Here is a 6,000-nt window from a genome sequence, read left to right on the forward strand (position 1 = left end):
CCCTTAGCTTTCTCAACAACTGAAGTCTAGGAAATGATGAAGCAAGTGCATCTCAAATTTCAGCCACATTGTTACAAACAGGAGAAACGGAATTTCCTCTATCTCTCTTTTTGGGATATATCCAGAGAGAGACATCTGCCCTTATTCAAAAGCAGTGGGAAAAATGTCTCTCTGTCTTATCTACATTTGCTCCCTTTATAGTTAATCACTCCATTTTCCATTTCATGTAAGGGATATTTTGGAACTACATCTGCATTAAGTAAGCTCTAGATATTAACTTGGAAATGGGTAGATGAGACAACTGAGAAGCCACTGAGTTTAAATGTACATGTGTTTGCTTTCTTGGTGTGTCTGTATTCCTTTTTTCCTTGATCAGATTGTCTTTTAGTTTGTAATTTCAGCAGAAAGGCACAGATAAAAACCTTTTCTACCGAATGTTACTGGGGAGTGAATACTTTGATACCTTTGATATGGGTGGATGATATTACCCTTACGTAATGGGATTTCATAGATTAGCCCTCTCAAAGTTTTGTAGCTAACTCATGATTTCTCTAAAATATGTCAGGAGTAAGGATATCTTTTAAATTATATTTCCTTTTCTAAATTAGCAAAGGTTTCAACGATGCTCAATAGAGTCTGTATCTATACTGAATATCAGTAATCACATTAATACACAATCATTTGTCTTATATAATTACTTATGCCAGGATTAGCTGCTAACCTATTATACCATAAATTTACTATGCCTTTTTTTAACTGGAAGCTCTGTGCAGGAGGGTACTCATTCATTTAAGAAACAGTTATTAAAAGTTCATTCAAAAGCCAAGAAATAGACATTGGATTTAGGCAGATGGGTGTGAAAATAAATAAGATTTGATTCCTGCCCTAAAAAAAAAAAGTTTCTAGCAGGGGGGAAAGCCATGTAAGAAAAAGTTTAAAACACAGTATTATAAAAAAAACTTTGAATTGGCTGGTTGGCTCAGTTGGTTAGAGAATGGTGCTGATAACACCTACATCTGGTGTTCAATCTGTACCAGCCAAAAAAAAAAAAAAAAAAAACCTGGATGGGCCCATGATCCCACAGCTAATTTGTGGGCTAGAATATTCCTTAATTCCAGTTTGGTGTTATTTCTATCACAGAACACACGTCATTTGATAGTTCTCACAAAACCTGAGATCAAATACATTTAGACAGTTTCTAGTATAAAGTTATTACATGATAAAGTCAAAAGACAGCACAGATTCCCAAGGCATTGTGTTTTCTTTTTCACTAAATTTGAAATTAGATGTTATTTTTAATAAACTTCCTCAGAAGTTCACAAATTTATAATTGAGACTTTCCCAGTTTTAAGGTCTTGAAAACTTTCTTCTTAAACTAGTAAACATTAAAATCTAATCTATTTCATGTCACATTGCATAAGTATGACTACTTAGGGAATTTCAGGACATACTGAGTTTTCATATCATGCTCTTGTGAACCACACATGTTCTGGTTTGTTTGCTGTGGGACTCTGGACTAGAGCTTCATTCAACAAACATATTGAAAAATAATTGCTAATGTTTATTTAGCACTTATATTAGATGCTGTGTTATATGTTTTAAATACACATTAACATTCTCACAATAGTTCTATGAGATATGTCTTCTTATCATCTTTATTTTAAATAAAGATGTAAAATTCTTACTCTGGATGAGCTACCATATTGGAAGAAGCCAAAAGAGAAAATAACACATTATACTATTGTTTGGTAAGGTAATAGTTGTATATGGTCAGATTTATGGGAGCCCAGAGAAGCTACAAACAACTTGTCAGGAAGAGAAGGTTAGAGAAAGCTTTTTAGGGCAAGTAATATTCTGTGACTGCTCCAGAATTTCTATAAAGAAGGAGTTTAGTATCTGCAATCAAGTTGGAAGTGTAGGCCAAGGAACTTGTCTTGATACTTATGAGATGCACTGTGTAGAAAGTACTCTCCTTTTACTTTATATGTTGCAGATCAATAAAAATATAAATTTTTAAAAGATTTTATACATAGTTTACTTGAGGTTGCAAAACTCCAATTACCCATATGAAAAATACCTTATTTTGATTTGTGTTGACTGATGAAGATTATGGAGAGGGTTTAAAGCCCCCTTATTCCTTTTCTTGGATCGGTCAGGTGACATCTGACGTGGGCTTTCAAGGATGAGTAGGAATTTGCTTAGTGGTGGTAAGGCAGTCTAGACACAACAGCACATTAAGGAATGGTGACCAAGATGGGTATTAAGGATGGGGAGAATGAGTGGTAGAAGATAAGGCTAATGAGCTGAGCTGGAGCTGGATTCTGAGGGTTATTAAATACTATCTTTAAAGTGTTTAAATAGTCTAAGCCTTGGATTTAGCAGGCAATATTTCTCCTTCCATTATGCATTTGTTAATTCAGTTTTAACTCTCAGAGGACAATCTATTTCCTTTTTAATTCAATGCTAGCAAGAGAATAATTTTGGGATCTTCATATGTTGCTTTAGGAGTGTCAATTACCTTTCTAGTAAGGAATTAGGCAATCTATATCAAGAGTGTTGGTAACTTCATATCCTTAACCTAGTCCTTTCAACTCTTGGGATCTACCATTAAGAAATAAGAATCTTAGAAAAAGATTTGTCTACAAAAATATTTGAGAGCTAGGTATGTTAGTAAAAATTGAAAACTAGCTAAATGTCAACTGTAGGAGAAAAGCTAAGTAAATTATGGTACATCTATGTAATGCATAATACAATGTTTAAAATAGTTTCCAAAAATCTGTTTAATGACAAGAGAAGATACTTATGAGGGGGAAAAAAAAAAAAAAACATTACATAATTTTCCCAATTTTTTTTTTTTTTTTTTGGTGATCTTAGGAAATTTCAAGTATACAACACAGTGTTATTAACTGTAGTCACCATGTTGTATATTAGATCTTCAGAATTTATTCATGCTGTGTAACTGAAACTTTGTACCCTTTGACCAACAGCTCCCCATTTTTCCCAGCCCCAGGGACCACCACTATTCTACTCTCTGCTTCTATGAGTTCTGCTTTTATAGATTCCACGTATAAGTGAGATCATGTAGTACTTGTCTTTCTGTGCCTGGCCTATTTAATTTGGCACAGTGTCCTCTAGGATCATCCATGTTGTTACAATGACAGGATTTCCTTTTTGAGAATGATTAATATTCCATTGTATATATTTACCATATTTTCTCTATTCATTCATCTGTCATTGGACAGTTAGGTTGACTCCTTATCTTGGCTATTGTGAATATGATGCAGTGAACAGGGAAGTACAGATATCTCTTTGAGATACTGATTTCATATCCTTTGAATATACCAATAAACAACAAAATCAAAAGAGTACTATAAGAAAACATGAGTGGTATTTTTTTTTTTAAAGATGACTGGTAAGGGGATCTTAACCCTTGACTTGGTGGTGTCAGCACCACGCTCTCCATGTGAGCGAACCAGCCATCCCTATATAGAGATCCCAACCCGTGGCCTTGGTGTTATCAGCACCGCACTCTCCCAAGTGAGCCATGGGCTGGCCCACATGAGTGGTATTTTAATATAATCTTGCAGTAAGGAAGCAGATGAAACCTAGAAAAACACATGGAACTCTGAAATCATAAAATATAAGACTGATAATTTGGCTGTTTAAGATTTATTACTAAGGACTTCTGGTCAAAATAGTAGAATAGACTGTCCCAAGAATCACTCTCTCCCACAAATCAACCAATTTACAACTATAAAAAAGCAAAAATAGCCAAGCTGTGCCGCTAGAGCTCAGGAGAAGAGGAGGAGAGACCTACAGAGTGCCTGAAGGTGGGAGAGGCCACCATGAGAAAAAGAAAAAACCACTCCAACCTTTTTGAGCCCCAGCTGCTTCTAGGCTGGAGCTGCTGAGCACTCAGAGCAGGAGCTGGTAAAAAGCTGGAGCTTTGCCCTTCAGATGAAGTTGCTTGGAGGTGGCAGGGGAGAAGAGGGCCTTGGTGGCCCCCAGGCCAGCAAGACCACTAATAGGGTTCCTGTGGGCCCACTTAAGAGCAAGGAGCCACAAAAACTGAAAAAAAAGGAGCCACTCAGAGGCCAGTGAGTCATCGCAAGGGACCAGAGTATGGCGCATCCCATGGGAAGTGCTTGGGGAGATGGGCCCACCGAGGAAACACTGGGGCACAGCAAGGACAGCTGATCTGCCCCCCAGTCAGCATAGCACCACTCAGAGGAAACTGGTCAGGAATACAGAATTGCATGGAGTGCAGTTTGATGTAAAGACTCAGGCCCAGACCAGAGTTTCTACACAACCCAAGTGCACTGGATCTTAACATATCCTGAAGTACTTATAAAGTCAATCATCAAAACCTAAGCTGCACAAAAAGCCTTCCCAAGGGAATCTGGGGAAAGCAGCAAATAGCAATTTAGCTCAACCACACAGCTCAAGTGCTGCTCCCCACAGAAAGTTCCCCCATTTTAGAAGTAAGCAAAGGACAACAAATTAGTTCCAGCACAGAGTTTAAGTGGAGGGAACAGCAAATAATCCAACACAGAACTGAAAGAAAAAACAGTACCCACAACCAAAGACAACGTTTGATACTAACCAGTAAAGGTCTCATGTCACCAAAGAAAACCCATAACACCTAGAAGGACTGGAAGTCCCCTGGATTACAAGTCAGAAAGAGGGGAAGGCTGGGGGCCTCAACCATGCCTCCTGACACCCAAAACCCGCAACCAATCCCAAGGGTGGGGGCAAGGGCTTCAGTCACATCCCTCTGACACACACAACCACACCAGCGACAACCACCAAGCAACTGCAGGAAGTGCACCAGGTTCTCCTGAGCTGGGGTAGTGGGGGGCTGAGGGCCTCTGTCACACCCCCTGACATGAACAACCAGCCCAGCGATGACCACAGAGCTGCCACAGAAAGTGCCCCGCACTCTCCCGAGCCAGGGTGGCGGGGGGCCTCGGGCCTCGGCCATGACCCTCCCACACCTGCAGCCAGCCCAGCGACGACCACTGAGCCACAGCAAGAAGGGCCCCAGGTTCCTGAGCTGGGGTGGTGGGAGGCAAGGGCTTTTGCCACACCTCCCTGACATCTGCACCCAGCCCAGGAATGAGCAAGCCAGTGCTGGAAGCCCCCTGGTCTCATCTGAGGTAATGTGAGTGGTGCCACAGGCTTCAACCCCACCCCTCCTCTTTCCTCCTCCTTCCATCTCATTTCCTCCTCCTTTCCCCTTGCCCTCTCCCTCCCAACTGCTCTGCAACAACATCATAGAATGTAAAAAAATAATATTAATAAATAAATAATAAAAAAGAGGAGAGTCTGTCTCCATTCTCTCTGCTCTGCCGTTTCACAATGTAATACCCTGCCATCACTGTTGCCACCACCAAGGCCTTCACCAAATGTGTTCCCTGGAGTTTGGATTTCCCAGCCTCTGAAACTGTAAACAATAAATTTTTTTCTCATAAAAAATAAATAAACAAACAAAATTTATAACTAAGATATGCCCAAAATATCATAAACAGAAAGAAAAGACCAAAGGTAAATTGGGAGAAATGTTTTGCTTCCTGACAAAAATTAAGATGCAATCATCCAGTAAACAATAAAATGATATTTTAACAAGACTCATGATTAAAGAAGCATTAAAAAGAACCATGAAAGAAGCCTCTTTGAAAATATGAATACATTCAGTAAGCAATAATAAATTTGACAAGTGGGGATATTTAAGAAAATAAGCGAGTATACACTAGCCCGTTTTTATTACTAAGGAATTACAAATGAAAACAAGTTGGATGCTTTGCTGACATTATAAAAAATTATTGGAGTTAACCACAGACTCAACTAACCAATTAAAATATATTAAAGTAGAAAAACCAGTTTAAATTACTGGTCAAGTCAGATAACTTGCTTGGAATTCAATTTCACTTCTAATTTTCAAAATTAAGCTAAAATTCTGGACAGCCTACATCAAAACTCAATCCAAGAACAGTGTGTGGG

The sequence above is a fragment of the Galeopterus variegatus genome, unplaced genomic scaffold, assembly GCF_000696425.1.
Source record: "Galeopterus variegatus unplaced genomic scaffold, G_variegatus-3.0.2 Scaffold5868, whole genome shotgun sequence".
Classification (NCBI taxonomy): Eukaryota; Metazoa; Chordata; class Mammalia; order Dermoptera; family Cynocephalidae; genus Galeopterus; species Galeopterus variegatus.